At 39.8% G+C, this 17,724-nt stretch overlaps 1 protein-coding gene across 5 annotated transcripts in view; it reads left to right on the forward strand.

The window, feature by feature from the left end:
• CPED1 (cadherin like and PC-esterase domain containing 1) overlaps positions 1-17,724 on the forward strand; it is a 271,872-nt gene that overhangs the window by 7,741 nt on the left and 246,407 nt on the right. The window lies entirely within an intron of this gene.

Consider the following 17,724-nt stretch of genomic DNA (forward strand, 5'->3'; position numbering starts at 1 on the left):
GCATTTTACTCTATTGGCCAATAACTCATTTTTGAAACTCGCCTTTTGAATTCCATAACACAACAGGGTTGTTCTCTGACCTTTATAAATGAACATTTCAGGGTTCATTTCCTTGGTCTGGTGCTAAAAGTAGACATTCCCAAGCTTAGTTCATGAACCATTAATTGTCTTGTTTTATACTTTCCCTTGGTGATTATATCAACTTTGCATATTGTTAATTTTCACCCTTGTACAGATAACTCATTATCTATATCTCTAGCTTGGATCTCACTCTTGAACCCCTAGATTTGCATCTCCAATTTCCTGTTATCTTTTATCAAGTGGTACCACGAACTGAAAACTCAAATAATTTTCTCTTGAAATTTTCATGCCAATATCAATGACTCCTCCAGATCACTCTATTTCCATGAATGGGACTTCTTCTTCCCGCATTCTCCTAGATTTTAGGTTTTAAACCTCAGAGTTATCTTTGATATTTTTTGCCCTTTCTCCACATAGGCTCAAGGTCTTTATTTTAAAAGTGAAGAAAATGAAGCTCACAGAAGAAAAGTGCCTCTCTCAAAGTAACACATCAAGCTGGCAATGATGACAGGATTGGACTGAGACCTGCTTTTCTAACTAGCTCCATATACTAGCTCCATTTATTGGTGTTATGGGTTGAATCATGTCCACCCAAAAAAGATATGCTGAAGTTCTAACCCCAGTGCCTCAGAATGTGACCTTTTTTTGGAAATATGGTTGTCACAGATATAATTAGTTGAAATGAGGCCACACTGGAATAGGGTGGATCCCTAATCCAATATGACTGGTATTACAAGAAGACAGTCTCATGAAGACAGAGACACACAGAGAGAACACCATGTGCTGATGAAGACAGAGATTGGAGATATCCAATAATAAGCTAGGAAGAAGCAAAGAAGGGTTTCTCTACAGGTTTCCGAGGCAGCATGATGCTGCTGACACCTTGATTTCAGACTTCTGGCCTCCAGAATTGTAAGACAACACATTTCTGTTGTTTTAAGCCACTCATTTTGTGGTACTTTGTTATGGCAGCCTTAGGAAATTTATAAAATTGGGGAGGCAGAATATGCAGCCCATGAGCTCTGAAGTCAAATTAATAGCACTTGTTGCCTTGGACACATTGCTTGATCTCTTTAGGATTTTGTTTTTTCCAGCTGAAAATGGATATATTATCATCTACCTTACAAGGCTAACATGAAGCTTCAATGGGATAAATTACGTGAAGCACTTAACGTGTCTGGCAGATAGAAAGTGCTCAATAAATATTAACTATCAGAATAATTATTGTTTAATCTCCTTGAGGATTTACCCATCTCTGTAGTCCTTACAGATCTTAACAATTGGCCTTCACAAGCAGGTGAGTCCTAAGTAATTGCTGCGATGAATGTTAAGTACCTGGGTCAGGAGACTCTGAGGTGAAAGCCTTGTTGAGTTTCTGGCCCTAGCCTCCAGCCTCTAGGCTGTCGTTTTTTCAAAGAAAAATGAGCCTTTAGAATCAAGACAAAACGTAGAGATGGTAATATGTCACTCAGAGTCAGGCCTGTTTATCTGTAGGCAAGATCTTCAGTTTGGACTGAATCCCTTTTTTTTGTTTTGTTTTAGTTTGAGATGCTGGGATTAACGGCATGCTATAGCTATGGATGTGGAGAGATGACTTACAGGGGCAGTAGGGGAAAGAAGTTAAGAGTTTGACCCTGAACAAACATGTATCTATTTATTTGTTTCCTGTCTGTCTCCCTACATAGAATTTCAGCTCCTTAAGAGCAAGGACTTTATTTGACTTGTTTACTACTACATTCCTATTGCCAAAACAGTGTCTGACAGATAGTGAGCGCTGAGTAAATTTCTAGTCAATGAATGAATAAATAAATGACTCATCAAGTTCAGGGTCAGGGAAGGCCTACTTTAGAGCAGAGGCCAGGAAATGAGAGGAACAACTTCTTGCCTCTCTTTTTCTCTCTTTGTTGATCTCAGGTCCTCCACTCCATCTTTTTCCTGTACCAGTAGCCCTTGAACTCCTTTCTGTACCATTTCCTGCACTACTGGTTAATGCTAATCATCCTGTCATTTTGCTACATTGAATTGTTGCATCAATTATCATCCATCATCCTGTTCTCTTCAGCTCGTTTGTCTGGTTGGGATCTTTATCCCCAAAACATTCTCAAGTATCTACTATATTAAAAACAAACAAACAAACAACAACATCCTTTCCCAATCAATGTGCCTTTCTAACTACTTCTAACCTCTCTTGGCTTCATTGTCACCATCATCTAACCTCTCTTTGTATAAAGCAGTTTCCATTTTTTAACACTGATTTTACTAAAAATCGACCTTTTACATGTTTTTATATTTTAATCAGAATTGAAGGTAAAGAGTTCAAAATTGTGCTGATAGCATCTAAATGTACTGATCCATGTATAGGAGGCTCCCAGGAGATGTTGTCAGCATACCTAACAGGTATACGACTTTCATAGAATTAGTTGGACTGCCTGATGAGGGTTTAATGCCTGTGGATTTCTCTGAGATTGTTGATTAGAGCAATGTTAAATTTTTATAATGAAATATACACATGGGTGAAAAACTGTGCATACTGAATTTGCTTATGTTAGATAAATTTTAATGAAGTCTTGATGAAGCTCATATTTAAGCAAGTTATGTTAAATTTCCTGTGAATCAAGGAATTAATCAGTATATAGGTGTCATTCTCTCTTGCTTTCTCAAGATAGTGGCAATAACTTCTGCTTCTTTCTCCCTCTAAGCAATTCTGTTTCTTGTTCTCCTGGAATTGGAAACTCACATAAGATAAGCCCTCCTTAATGGAAACCACTAGATACACTGACATTATAAAAAGTGCTTCCTGTTATCAACTTTGAGTGTGTGGCCTTTTGGGCTGAAAGGAATGTTTCGGTTTCATTTATCCCTTTGGTTTCTTTTGGATATTTTTTCTAGGGAGCCATTCTCACTAGAAGGATGAGCTCATGTTCTAAAATAGGATTTATGTTCTCTAACAGAAACTGTACCAAAGTTGGAAATTTGCAAAGTAAACAGTACTTTGTCAACTTCTGTACTTGTTCAAAATGCAAAACAAAACATCTTGACTTATCATGTACAGGGATAAAAAAAAGTATACAGTGATAAAAGAGGCATTGAATCTTTGCTATATATAAGAATCTTCACAAAAAAATTTATTCAGCTTTCAATTGAATTCACTAATGGAGGGTAAGGATACTTATGATTCAAAATAATAGATGAACCAAAACAATTATCAAGAAGGGCACATGGATTTGGAAATGCAGAATGGGCCCCATCATGTGTTCTGAAATATAGCTACATTTGGTATCTCTAATTCTTACATGGGGACTCTTGATAGAACCCCCACCAGTCTGCTCATAGTGCATTCCAATTAGAGCAACTTGCTAAGGGGATGCTCAGAGACTCTGCATGCTGCTGATGAGATCAGACCTAGCTATCTCCAGCAAGGCTTCTAACCCCAAACCTGTTAAGTATATTGCATAAGAAGTTTAATAGAACATAGGTATGTTGTGGAACAAACATGAGCTTTGGTACATGTTGGTTCAAATTCCAGTGGTGTCATTTACTAGCAATAGGACGTGGGTAAATTTTATGTAGATTTCTAAACTCTCAATCTTCTCACTGGAAAAATGGAGCTAAGTCCTACTTGTGAGAACTGAATAATTGTCTGACAACACCAAGCATGGTAGCTGACCAGAGTTGGCATTCAGTAAATGTTGGTGTCCTCCCTGCCCTGAAAAGCTAGCTTTAAGCTTTGACCTCAAAAACAAGCATTTAAATGGCTTATATTTGTTTCAAGAATACACCTACTGTATATATTTTGATCCTTAGCCTACGTGCTTTCTTCATTAGCTTTTGCTTAGACAAATGTTTACAGCAGCATGCCCTGTGCTAGCGGTCTTCATTCACTCTTCTCTTTGACACCTCTAACTGCAATCGAATGGAGGCACATTCCACTGGTTTTCCAGGGCTATGCCTCATACTTCCTTCCTCTCCCGCTCAAGTCAGTGTTTGATTGCAATTAGTGGAAATACAGCACATCTTCCCTGATATAAATATATAAAAGTGTAAATGATTTACAAATTTTAATATTTTAATTCTTTCTGTAGCCAATTTCTTATAACACACCTCACAGCTGATCTTGGCAAAGATGATATCTACTGCCCTAAGTATATTCTGACTGTGCTTAAGAGAAAGATCTGGGAAAAATTGGCCAATTCAGGATGGGAGAGTCAGGTAAGGAGAAAAGCATGATGACAGGGAATAATCTATGGGGAGAAAAGAGAATTTATTTAAACAGCAATATTACTCTAGTGTCCTGGTGTTTTTATTTGTTTTGACATAAGAAGAAGTGGACAGCGTTGGGGTGGTGGTGCTGACTTCTGGAAACCTCCAGAGCCACCTGTCAAAGGTGTGCATACCTGAGGCAGATCCCGCTGTGCCCCACGCACTCTCTCCAGGCGAAAGAAAAAACACCACTGGGGACCCAGGTCCACTGCTGAAGAGTCGAGTGACCATGCACAAGGGATTTCTTTGGGTTTCATTTTCCTGGAATATGGATGGAAATGTCTGTTGCAGAGATGTTATGGGATCAAATTAGACACTGTAGCTCAGAGTGCTTTGGAAAACATTGAGATTATCAAAGGCAGGGGAATAAATATTATCACATCTGTTAAAAGATATACTGAGGCATATCAACAATTTTAAGAGTTTATTTGAGCAAAAATTGATTCGAATCAGGCAGCACCAAACCAGAAGGTTTTAGGAGTGCTCTGCTGGCGGGAGCACTGGGAGAGACTTTTATAGAGAAAAAGTGGAAGCAAAGTAAGGCAATTATTGATTGGCTATGGCTTAAATCTTCGTTGACTGTTTGTGATTGGTTGTCCTTAGGTTTCAATTTGTCACCTTGAGGTACTTACAAGCTGAGATTTTTGATTTGCTTGCGTAGACTGCCATGGCATTAATGCCACCTCAGTCTAATGGTTTCCTTGTTTAATTAACTTAACACACCCCAAAAGATAACGTCATGAAAATATTCTCATTGCATTTGGTGCCTCTTGAGGGAAAAGAATGCAGATATGCAACATAACTGTGAGTACCGAGAATACCCCTTTTTTTCATTAAGAAGTTAGAGTATAGCCTTCTATACAAATGTTAAGTTATGCAGCCATGTTTCAAAATGCCACTAGGAGTCCAAAATTGCTCTGTCACAATTGAGTTTCCTCTGGATGTTTCATTGCTTCTTTAACAAGCAATCGGAAGTATAATAGCATTCCAATAGCTTCAGCCCTGAGCCTGGTTCTTCCCTAGTGGACAGTCTAGCATTCATTTAGCCAAAGTGCCCCAATGCTTCAGGAAAAATGGAACAGGAAATTAACTTTTCTGTAGCAGTGCAGGAACTACCTGACTTTAGCCAAGCATCAGCCAGGAAGTCGGCTTTCACAGTGAGCAGTAAGCTTTTCCTACTGGACACACCCAGAGGGCAGAAATGATATCAAACAGTCTTTTCCTCACTCCTCCTTTTGTTATTAACCATCTTTTGTTTCTGAGTAAACCGGGGAAACATTAATAACACATCTGAAACTTCCTACACACAAGCTAAAACTATTTTTCCCAAGTATTTTAGTGCTGCATAAGCTATTTTAAAAGCAGATAGATTTGAGGCACAGTTAATTTTCTTTTTTATGGGGAAGTAGATAAGGATTGGGTAAAAGGAAGTAAGCTGATTATTTTTCTTTTAAAGAAACAATAGTTAAAGTGATACTGTCTGCTTTAAACAAACTTGTTTGCTGAAGAGCAGAAAAAATGCACTTGTGGAAATATATTCTGTCAGAAATATAAACTTCTAGAAGCTAGAATTGTCTCTTGTTTTTGCTCTAAAATAATGACATTTTAAAAGGAAGTCTCTTTTCTGTGATATAAATGGGAGGATGTCACATCATCTAATGATGTACACACAATCCTAAGCACAATTCTTAGCAAAACCCTGAAGAAAGTAACCAAGCATTTATAATAATGTAACCGCTCGCTGTGAAGTTGAGCATTTAAACAAAACCTTCTAATAAATTGCTGGCAGTTGGATCAGGGCAGGGATCAAGTTTACACAATGCCTGGCACATAAGAGCTTCGATGAATAGATGAATGGGATCCAGTATAATTCATGCTGTGTGTCCAGTATAGGACTTCCTGTGGTGGCCAGCAGTCCTTAAATTCTTCTTTTGTTCTTTCAATCGAATTCTTAAATTCTGCTCTCCCTGAACAACCCATCCAGGTCCTCCACCATTTATAACATGTTCTCACCTCCTCCTTTCCTGAGAAGACCAAAGCAATGCGTTGTGTTAGAACAGATAATTTCTTCTTTAGGCTTGGCCCATGAGACCTTCTGCTGGACCCTTTAAGAATAAACTGGACCTTGAGGAAGGGAACTCGCTTTTCTAGTCAGTCACAGAAGAAAGCCAGATGCCATTCTGCAATATGATCCATCCCCTAAGGGAAGGGTTATAGAGTTTAGGGAGTTGAAAATTTGATAACAGTTTACTGGATGATGTCTTATTCTTTCCTCTAAAGATAATGCTTCTGCTATGGTATTACTAGATGTTGTCATTTCCTGTCAGTTTTTGATTTTTAAGGCAAAAAATTGTCCATCAAATACTTAAACATTCTAGAATAAGTGTGTAATTTGGGGCACTCTAAGATAGACTTTGAAGGAATATGTGAGATTGTGTTATGATGTGTGGTGTGACAGGGCAGCTTCTGGCAACATAAGCAGGATCAGGGTAGACTGGGTGGAAGTTTCTAGAGGGGAAGAATGGAAAAGAGGTTTCTTGGGGCTGGGAAAAGTGTTACTCAGTGTAGTCTCCAAGGAGAGTCAAGGTTGTATATTAGTCTGGAAGGGACAAGATGAGGAGGCCATGGAGATTGAACAGCCATGAGGGTGCTCAGAGTAAGCAGGAAAACAGCATGAGTGCCAAGGCATAAATGTGTGTTTAAAGAAACTTGGTCTACAAATTTGGTATAAGGCAGGATGTTTCTTTTATGCGGAGTGTGGTGCCTGAATAGTTAACACTCGTTTTCCCATTCTTCTTAACACTTTGTCCCCCAACATGGGTAGGATGAGGCAGAGCTCCTCTGGGTTTGTGAGGTGTGTGCCTCTATCCTGTAGCCTTTCATTCAACGGAGAACTGGAACTGACCTTCGCTGCCCTGGAGATGCAGGGCCACCTGTATGGAATCTGTTGTCTTTCCATCCTTAACCATCTGTGTGGTTCATGGGGACCTTGGATTTCTGGGGACAGTCTAAATGAACTGGTTGCTACAGGGGTGTGAATGCTGAGGGGAGAAGACAGGAGCCAGAAGTACTATCTGTATGGGATTGATAATATTAGACACTTAATGTGGGCTTAGGAAATAATCCTCTCCTGGAGGTTATGAATGTGGTGATAGGCAGTGGATGGAGAATCTTAATCCTAACTCAGTGCCTGAACTCTCCCCTTACATCTGGCAGGTGTTTTACTAGGCCAGACTCTCTGTCCAGAGTAGGGCACGTTCGCTGTGATGCTAAAAGAGATTCTAGGTTGGCCACCACAAGTTTTTTGGTGATGGCTGCTGCAGAGACCTGGGGTCTGTGTGTGTGCAGTGGTGAAATGTAGAGAGGACTGCAGGGCTAGGAGGAGAGCGGAGGTCGTAAACCGGGCAGGATGGGGTGGGAGGATGAGCAGCAAGCCTGTAGTAGGGAGAGTGGAGAGAAGAGAATGAGGGTTGAAATGGAGAATGAAAAGGGGAGTTCAGGAACTTAATAGGTGAATACTATGGAAGGTCCTGAAACTGGACAATGGTGACCCTGTTTTCTAAGCCAAAAAGAGCAAATGCAATGTGACAAAGGGCTTTTTACATCCTGATTGCGAATTTATTTATAGAACATTATAACAAAGTATAAAATTAAATCATATTTCATTGTGCAGTTAACATACTGCCTAATTTTTATCTAGCACCCAAATCTGAAAAGTCTGTTCATTGTATATTTGGTATCAATGGCCATATTTTTTCTTATAATGATGTATTTGCTCTAACACTGGATGTTTGTCAGAGAAGAATAGCAGAAATGGTGATCCATTGATTATTTTTAAATGCTTTAATGTCCCTAATTGATAAACACTACCGTTTCATATTCCACTTGCAATTTGACAGAACCCCTATGAAATTACGATTGAAATTTTTAAGGTTTTAATTTTGTTAAATTAATTAAACAAAGAGGCCGTTAGACTGAGGTGACTAATGCTGAGGCGGCCTATATTAGCAAATCAAAAGCTAAGCGTGTCAATGCCTCAAGGTTACAAAATGAAAACGCAAAGGACAACCAATCACAATCAGCCAAGTAGGCTGTAGCTGGGGCCAATCAAATAGTTTCCCTGTTTCGCTTCTGCCTTTCTTATACGTTAGTCTTCCCTCTGGCTCCTGCCCTCAGTGTTCTCCTAACCACTTCCGGTTTGGCGCTGCCGAATTGGAGTGGATTTTTGCCCAAATAAACCCTTAAAGTTTTAAATATGCCTCAATTTATCTTTTAACAATTTAAAGTATTTTAATTTGTCAAGAGGTTCTCTTGACTTCTTTAAGAGGTATTTAAAGGCACCTTACATTTATGAGAGGCTGTTTATTTTTGAATGCTTTTATGTGCACTGTTTGGATCTCCTTTGATCCTTACTATAGCGTGAAATGGCATGAAGAGTAAGATGGACGGTTGGTGCCTGTTTGCAGATGAGGAAAGTGATATCAGCAGATAGTGAATTGGGGGTTGGGAATGAATAGGGCGGGGCCAGGAGTAGAGGGGAGACCCAGGATTCCGAAGGCCCTGAGCTGTTGCTGGCAGAGCCTTGACCTTCGATTCAGAGTCTGGCATCTCTGAAGATGTTTGGCAAATTGTTTGATGTTTAGGTATTGATATCGTTGTAATGACCCCAGTGTTCTTTCCTTTCTGTTACGTTTCCTTTGTAGGGACTTACTATTTTAAGACTCAGTTGCTGAATTAACTCCTTGTTTTGGCATCAGGGGACAGAGACTTGCTATTATTTAAACATTTTTCAAAAGAACAAGGTCTCTCCTTGTCCTCTGCTTGGTTTTTCATAATTGTGGATTGTCAATTTTATATTTTCTTCATCACGGATGTCCTTTAACTACTGCTAACACTGAGATAAGATTCAGGGGGCTGGAGAGCATCTACTCTGCAACCAGCAGATGCGATCAGGGCTCGAGGATGGAAAGAAAATAAATAACTTCTTCCCCCTCTGAAGCTCCATGTTGAGTGTCTGAGAGACAGCCTGGAAGGGGGAATAGTGTAGAGAAAGCAGAAAGCAGAGGGAAGGAGAAGAGACAAAAGAGGGACACGGGTGTGATTTTTATTTGCTCCAAACTAAGAAGCAAAATCAAGTGTGCCAAAAGAAAAAGCAATCTACATTCTCTTCTGATCGCGTTTAAATTAGCTTCTTCTTTAAAGCTATCTTGAAGGAAGCTATCATGACCACCATCTCCCAGCTATTTCTGTGTTTTTGTAATCTCAGCTGGGTCTTTGTTGTGTCTGTAAAGTTACAGCAAATAGTACACTGATGACCCACAGCTGTGCATCGTGGGTGGCACCTCAAAGAAAGGAGTCTTGGATTCATCGAAGGAGAAGCCTCCAGAGGAGGCTGAAAAAGATGCTTAATATGATTTTCAAAACAGCTAGAAAAGAGAAGAAGAAAAATTGAGAAGCAGAGAAGGAAATAGAAGTTTCCCCACGTTGATTGAAACGGATAAGCATTTAATGGGGGTGGGTAGAGATAGGCAGCCAACTACTGCATGGCATGGGAAGGTGAGAGGTCACAGCCGGAGACTAGATAAGGACTCGAGGAGAAATCGCTGTTCCTGTGCTGTTTTTAATTTCTCCCTGTCTCCAAGATCCCTGCTATGTGTGAGGGTGATCCTGGGAAGAATGAGAGGCGCACAGCCAATGCTGTGCCCAGCAGGACTGTGCATTTGCTGAAGTTTGAAGATCTGAGCTGTTCAGTCTGCCTTTTTTTTTTTTTCCTGTCTGGTAACTTGCTCTCCTTCAGTTTCTCCTCTTCTCTCTCTCCCAGTTGCACAAGCTCTGTACTGTGCACCCCTTTTGGAAAGGTGCAGTGTGATTCCAGGTTGTGAGTGTGTGGAATGGGCATTAAACATAGAGGTGACCTGGGAATCCTCAGCATTTACCTTCAGATTATATGCTTACTGGGGCTGCGGGTGGTGTAGTGGTTAAGTTTGTGCAATCCAATTCCTGCCCCAGTTTCACTGGTTCGGATCCCGGGTGCGGATCTACACACTGCTATCAAGCCATGCTATGGGGGGTGTCCCACATATAAAATAGAGGAAGGTGAGCACAGATGTTAGCTCCGGGCCAATCTTCCTTAGCAAAAAGAGGAGGATTGGCTGTGGATGTTAGCTCAGGGCTAATCTCCCTCAAAAAAAAAAGATTATATGCTTACCATTTTCTAGATGTGGTGGGAAGTCTTTTCTGATAAGCAAAAATCCTAATAGATCCCTTAAGACTCAGTATTTCAGACATTCCCAGTGGACTAAGGCAAGTTGATATTATTGATCATTAAATATTTTCCAGCTTAGGATGGCCAGGTCAGGGTCTGTCCTACTGTTCCCTTCTGTTTTCCTCTTTTGTGCCCGCCTTTCTTCTTCTAATAATGGCAGTCTTGTAGACTCCCTTTCTGTTGACTTGATATCTTCACAGCAAATCCCTTCCTCGGGACTTTTCTCCCTACTTCTGGAACATTTTCATCCTCTGTACTTACCTGTCTCTCAGTTACACACACTGTGATTTGACTGTCCTGTTGCTGCTGCTTCTTGCTCTTTTTACACCAAACCCGGCTCCACAGTGCAGTACTTACTGCTCCTACCCTCACAGCGCTCTCCCTCCCCGTGTCCCCCGGGTGATTAGATGCCTCCTTAGCACGGGTCTCAGGGCTCTCTCTCATGGTTTGATCATCTAGGTCACTGAGTGCCTCCATTTTTAAACAATTTCTTTTCCGCATTATGAGAATGACGGCATATGCTTCTCAGGAAATCCTATGATCTAGGTAGCAAAGGGCTGGCCTTCTGGAATTCTGTCAGTGTACATACAGAAAACAAAATAAAACAAGAAAACACCCTCCCTCTGTCTGTATACTTCCATTTTTCCTCATCTGTCTCCTCCCTGCCGTGGCTTTTAGTAAAAGCAATCAAAGTTCATCAGAGTTGGACCTCTGTAGAAGGACCAGCATAAAGTTGCCAACTTTGAAATTCTCTGCTACTTGCTAGGTTTTGGTTTCCTACTTGCACTTAATCGGATAATAAGAAATGTTGCGTTACCTCCACTTTTATCCTCATTGCTAGTTATTTCCTGTTGCCTACCTGACCGTATTTACCACTCACGATAAAAAGTACCTATGGTGCTGACTTTCAAGGACTTCGTTTTAATTTCCCTTCTCATCTTTTCTCTCTCTCTAAGAATTATCTTTCTTCTCTCATTTTCTTTCATGCGCAACATTCATAACACATGCAAGCAACAGCACCACACCATCTCAAGGAGCTCTGCGGCATTTTTTAACTCTTTACCCTGACCAGAGCTCTTACCTCTGTGGGAGATTGCTTTGGATGATTTCATTAACTGTTGATTGCTCTTCCCGCTGAAAAGTAAGCTCAGTGAGACTAGAAGTTTGTCAGGGTTCTTTACTGTTGTCTCTCTCAGAACCCTATGCCTATCACATACAAAGTGTTCACAAATATTAAATAGATAAATGAATGAGTGAATGAATGTTGAGAAGGAGCCAGTGGGAAAGAAAGGGGAGGGGATATTGAGGATCCAGGAGAAGAAGCAAAAGATGGATGAACTTCTCAGGGATTTGAGAGTGGCTATAGGGAGGAGGTTTGTTGCTTGGGGGGAGGGGGAGTGTGGATCTGGAAAATAAGCAGAGTGATTAGCCATAGACACAAGAAGGACAGATTTCGTCTATGGAAATCAGAAGAAAAGAGGAAATGTTAATTGTGCCAATAGGCTATAGGTTTGTCAAAAAGAGGCTGTCTAACTCAGTGTGTTTCCTTCTACTGGTGCTGATTTCCTCTGTGAACGGGAGGCAGTTATCGGTAGAAGTAAGGAGGTAGCTAGAGAGTAGAAAAGTTTGTCACCATGGAGGATATGAGAGAGAATTGTCCAGGGAAGCATAGCAGGATAGTCTGGGGAACCTGAAGACTGCATTGGCTTTGCCAACCAGCATCTGTCCAAGTGGGTACTTTCCTTCAGCAGCTCTCAGCACCCCCAGCCTAGGTGCAGAACAGGCAAGCTGCTGAGATCTTCCTCAGGTCCCTCAGCTCAGAGTTTCCACAGCATCCTATTCCTCCCCATTTACCTGGCACATCACAATTTGTTATAACTAGTTGCTCATGTCTGCTTTCCTTGATGGGCTGTTAGTTCTGTGAGGGCAGACTTGGCTGTCTTCTTTACTGCTGTTTCCCTAGCTCTTCCATCCTTGAGGCTTTGCCATGTGAATGTGATGCAAGTACAGGGAGCAAGGGAATTTAATATATTGTGTACAGGGTGATTGGGGTGTTGGACTACGGAATCTGAGCTGCAGAGAAAGAAGGTGAAAAGGAAGTGAGTAGAAAGTTGGCATTAGAGGGAAAGATTGGTGGTTGAAGAACTGATGTGTTGGGAAAAAATGAGAAGAGCTGGAAATATATGAATGTGATCAGAGAATGGAATACATAGCTCATTTTATAATTTCAGAGGTGGGGACTGTTTTGGGGACCACAAAGTCCAAGATGTGGCCATTGGAGTGGGTGGTTGCAGTGAAGTGAGGCAGAGTCATTAGCAATGAAGAGATCATGGATAATTTATGGCTTGAGATGCAGATGTCTAAGCCTCCACTGAGACTGTTTTTTTTTTTTTTAAAGATTGACCCTGAGCTGACATCTGTTGCCAATCTTCTTTTTCTTTTTCTTTTTCTTCCTCTCCCCAAATCCCCCCAGTACATAGTTGTATATTCTAGTCATTGGTCCTTCTAGTTCTGCTATGTGGGATGCCGCCTCAGCATGCCTTAATGAGCAGTCCTAGGTCCGCTCCCAGGATCCAAACCAGCAAAACCCTGGGCCGCAGAAGCAGAGCACATGAACTTAACCACTCAGCCATGGGACCGGCCCCTCCACTGAGACTTTGTGGTGGATTTTTTTACCTCATAGTGAGTAAAATAATTAAAGGGCATGCATGTGTTTACAAATAATGAACTCATACTTTGCATTTATGCATTCATTCGCTTATTCATTCATCTATTACCTCTTATTTAGAACCTGGCAGTAAGCTGTATGTACAACAATGACCAAAGCAGATAAATTGAGGCCTTCATGAAACATACAGACTTATAGGAGTGGCAGATATTACACAAGTAATAGACGACTGTAAGTTGTGAAGAGTGCCAAAGGGAAAATTGGATTGAGGAAGAGGTGATAATGGGTTTTGGCCATGGCTATTTAAGTGGGTGCCATTTCATTAAAGCTATATTGGGGATACATTTTTTATATTGAAACTTTATTGTTTTTGTTTCTCTATTATTTGTTTAGAACTTAGGTAGAACCACAGATGAGCAAACTTGCCTTTCATTGGATGTTGAGTGTTAGGATAGTCCCCAGGTACAGTTTGAGAGTACGGCCAGAAGGTGCTCAGTGTTGTGGAGTGGTTCCGAGAAATGTGCCATCATTCTGTGATGGGCTTGAGATTCAGCTGAGGCAGCTATAAGACGAAGGCAAGTTCACTAAAGGGTCACTTAGGTAGGGAACATTCTTACGAGGGTCTGCTTGCATATCCAGGGAAGCTGTGGTCCCTAAACTGTCCTGCAACTTTAAATAATTTTTAGGTAGAAATGTGTAGGATATGCATCCTAGAAAACTCCATCCATTTCATTTCCTGAATTCTCTAAAATAGGTGTACCATTCATCAATGGAAAAAATATCTCTATTTTATTCTTACAGTGGAAAAATTAAAACATAATTCACTATGATAGACTCTGCAGTATTTCTAAAACACCAAGAATCTAGACCAGCAAGGCAATTTGACTCTTAGTTATATATGACACTCATCCGAGGTCTACGGTATGATTTGTATTTGAGCATCAAAAGATGTCATAAGTACACAGCTACTTTCATAAATCCAGAAAAAAATCTTTCTGTCATGTGGAAAAAAACAAGTTTTATTTTTCATCCCTACTATATTTTAAAGAGCTGTATTTCTTGCTTTTGTGGTAAGTCTTGGTGAAGACTTTTTAGTAGTGTAAGTAACTGAGAAATATAGTTCTTTTATAATATAGCTCTTTATTTACCCTTTTTTTACTATAAATTCATTATTTTGCTCAAATCTTTAACTCTCTTTTTGTCATTCTTGCTACTATTCAAAATTCTACTGAAATAAATTTCTTAATACAAATTTTCACCTCTTTCTATTCTCAATCTTCCATGGTCGTATTTATAACAAAGACTTTTACATATTGAAGATAAAGATATTTGCTTTCATTCATTCAAAGTATTATTATGTGTCCACTATGGGCCAAGTACTGTTCCTAGGTTGGAGAAACAAAAGTGAACAAAACAGGTAAAAATTTATGCTTTCATTTACTGTCCTTTATGGTGTGGGGAGACAGACAATAAACACAATAAATAAATAAATAAATAAATAAATAATATTTTTGCATTTAAAGGTGATGAGTCCCACAGAAAAAAAAACATATATCAGGGTATATGAAAGCATATAGTTTATTGTAGAAGAGCTTTTTATGACAGAGACCAAAATATATTAATTGAAAATCTTATAGAATTCCTAATATAAAAACAGAATTATAATATAATGTTATTATTCAATTTTATTTGTTTATATTTAACATCATTTATTGGTGGGACACTGTGTTGGACACTTTTGTATAGAAAATTTGTTTAATTCCCAATACAACCTCTTGAGGTAGGATTTGTTACTAGACATATGAGAAAACTCTGATGAGGAGAGATTAAATAATTTACCCCAGTGGGTGAAGCAAACAAGTGGTGGAGCCAGAATTCAAGTCCACATTTTTTATTCCCAATCCTCCTCTTCATTCCTGTATCTAATACTCCAAGGAGTTTATCACAGCACTCTATCCTTTGCTTTATCTAAGGTGGTATGAAGGTTTCAGATTTTGAAGTCCTTCCAATAAAAATAATACATGTTCAGTTATAAAACAACTTTCATGTAGTCTAGCAAAGTGATTTCTGAGGAAATATTCTGTAGATCTCTCAAGAAGAAGGGAGAGAGGGAAGTGACTCAGGGTTCAGAGTGTATGCATCCAGTTAGCACTCACTCTTTTCTAACTTCTCTTCAGCAGGCCTGCAACTCTCAAGTTTAGTTGTTGTAGTGGTGGCCAGGTTAAATGTATTCTCCCACTAAAAATATAGCTTTGAAATTGTAGGAGTAATCAGGAGCTCTCATTTCCCAAAGGGCTGCTGTTGGCACTTGATAGTCCCGCAATTGCTGGTGCGGTTGACATAATTGTTCGGGTAGTTTTTATTTCACATACGCAGGGTGTGCACCTGTTGTAGGACCAGCTAAAACCATTCTCGCCCCTTGGTATTGGGCCATTCTGCTGATACAGTGTGATATAAATATTACAAGGACAGGAGCAGTTTGTATTACAGGATAATACAACATAATTTGACGGACAAGCTCATTTCCTATTTATTCGCTGTAGTCTGAGATGTGAGTTAAAATTTCAGTCTCTGTTGTCAAGGTTATTACAAAATATGGCCAGTAGCTACACTTTCTTTGGAATATGCTCCATGTAAGATATACTGGTAAGAGCTGCATTGCTCTTGTTTAAACTGATCCTAGTTGAGGGGCAAGGAGGGGTGGTATCTTTCAAAATAATAATAACTTAAAGTTTGAAAATATACTCTCCTCATGTGAAATCACTGCTTTACTTGAGCCAGCTGTAATAGAGAGGAGCATCCTGTGATTACGAAAGAAAATAATGTGAGACGGGAATTTTGGACACTGTGTGTTTTGCTTGAGTGACACTGATATATTTGGAAGCATCTGTCTTCCCCTTTCACCTAGACGCATGTTTGTTTATTTTGGCCTCCTCTGGGCTACTGGTTCTCTCTAATGCCTTGTCCACAAGCTCGACCTGTATTTGGGTTCAAATACTCCTTCTTATAAGTTTATCATTACCAACAATTCCAACATTTGCTGGGGAATCATGTCCCAGTTTGCAGTTAAATTCTTGAGTTTAAATAGTTTCACTATCAATAAAAAGCAATATCTTCTTAACTAGAGAAATATCTAATCATGTTTTCCCAACGTACCATGCATAGAAGGTGTGATTAACTAGTGTTCTGTTCCTTTCCATTACATTCCTCACACGCATATTAAGCATCTATGTTAGCTAATGCCAGGCAGAGCTCAAACTCAGAAACGCTTTTGCTGACTTTTTGCTCTTCATGATATATTATTATTTTAAAAACACATATATAGTGCTACCTATAATGTCAGGCACGGTTCTAAGCACCTTACAGAAATTAACTCTTTAATCCACGCAGTACCCTTAGAAAGGAGTATTGTTCAAGGTCACACGTATAGTGCTGGTGGAGCCAGGGGATTCAGACCCAACAGTGTGGCTCCAGAGTTTGTGCCCTCCTGCACTACACTATGCTTTGTCTATTCATTTTCAGATAGAGATAATTTATATGCATTGAAAAATAGGATATAGTTCCTGCCCTCACAAGGTTTACAATCCAAATCCATTACTTCTTTCTTTCCATTCATACCTTCAAAGGTCTTGATAGAGCACTACAGCTCATTAATTTACTAGATACCTTCATTTATTAAGCGTTTACTGTGTGTGCTGGAGACACACAGACAATGCAGGCTGCCTGTTAAGGAGCTGATATCAGGGAGGAGTGCACAGTTCCTCTGGTAAGTGCTAATGGAAGGATGTATTTCAATTAAAACTTTCCAAAGGATGTACGTTTGATTTGGGGTTTGCTAGATGGACAAATGGAGAAAGAGGAAGGAATTATAGGTGGAAGGCACAATGGTATATTTATATGAAGGAGCAGAGTGGGAACGGGAATGGAAATAATTAAGAGTGTGATATGACTCTGGTCTTATCCAGATAGGGTCTAAGTTTGAATGGTCTTGTATTCCTTGACAAAGATGTGGAATTGATTCTATCAGAAGTGGGAAATAATTAAGAAATTTAAGTAGTGAAAAGACATGGGTACATATTGTGTTTTAGATCTGTTAAATGGACTGTTTGATTCAGAGCTGCCAATGAAAGCAATTTGGATTCTGAATTTTGTTTTTTACCTCTTTCACCTCATCTTCCTCCTCCAACTCATTTGTCTCCTCTTCTTTGGTCTCTCCCATTTTTTCCCCTAACCCCGATCCAATCTTGTCTCCCCTTCTAGTGATAAAAAATGTCTTTACTTAAGGCCAGCCTGGTGGTGTAGCAGTTAGGTTCTCATGTTCTGCTTTGGTGGCCTGGTGTTTGCCAGTTCAGATCCTGGGCGTGGACCTACACACCACTTAGCAAGCCACACTGTGACAGGCATCCTACATATAAAATAGAGGAAGAGGGACATGGATGTTAGCTCAGGT

This window comes from Equus quagga, chromosome 8 (genome assembly GCF_021613505.1).
Source record: "Equus quagga isolate Etosha38 chromosome 8, UCLA_HA_Equagga_1.0, whole genome shotgun sequence".
NCBI lineage: Eukaryota > Metazoa > Chordata > Mammalia > Perissodactyla > Equidae > Equus > Equus quagga.